Here is an 838-nt window from a genome sequence, read left to right as displayed (position 1 = left end):
TAAAAAAAAAAATGGATAAAGAACTAGACATAAGACCTGAAACCATAAAATATATAGAAGGAAATATAGGTGAAACACTACGTGATTTGCACATCAAAGACATCTTTACAGACACATCACCAAAGCAGCGATAGTGAAGGCGAAGATAAACAGCTGGGACTACATCAAATTAAAGAGCTTCTGCACAGCAAAAGAGACAATAACAAAAACAAAGAGAAACCCCACCAACTGGGAGAACATTTTTGCACCCAACACTAATGATAAAGGACTGATCACAAAAATCTGCAAAGAGCTGATGAGACTTAACAACAACAAAGAAAAGAATCCAGTCAAAAAATGGGCAGAAGAGCTAAAAAGAAACTTCTCTGAAGAGGAATGCAAATGGCCAACAGGCATATGAAAAAATGTTCAACATCACTTGTCATCAGGGAAATGCAAATCAAAACTACCATGAGATACCATCTTACACCAGTGAGAATGGCACATATTAAAAAAACTAGCAACAACAAATGTTGGCGAGGGTGTGGAGAAAAAGGAACTCTTCTGCACTGTTGGTGGGAGTGCAAACTGGTCCAACCACTGTGGAGAGCTGTGTGGAGATTTCTGGACCTACTAAACATAGAGCTTCCATATGATCCAGCAATTCCACTCCTAGGTATTTACCCAAAGGACACAGAAACATCAATTCCAAAGAACACCTGCACCCCTATGTTTATAGCAGCACTGTTTACAATAGCTAAGCTTTGGAAACAACCCAAATGCCCAAAAATAGATGACTGGATCAAGAAGATGTGGTACATATATACCATGGAATATTACTCAGCATTCAAAAAAGATA

The sequence above is a fragment of the Talpa occidentalis genome, unplaced genomic scaffold, assembly GCF_014898055.3.
Source record: "Talpa occidentalis isolate TD23 unplaced genomic scaffold, MPIMG_talOcc4v2.1 talOcc4.8, whole genome shotgun sequence".
Classification (NCBI taxonomy): Eukaryota; Metazoa; Chordata; class Mammalia; order Eulipotyphla; family Talpidae; genus Talpa; species Talpa occidentalis.
This window is presented reverse-complemented; position numbering follows the sequence as displayed.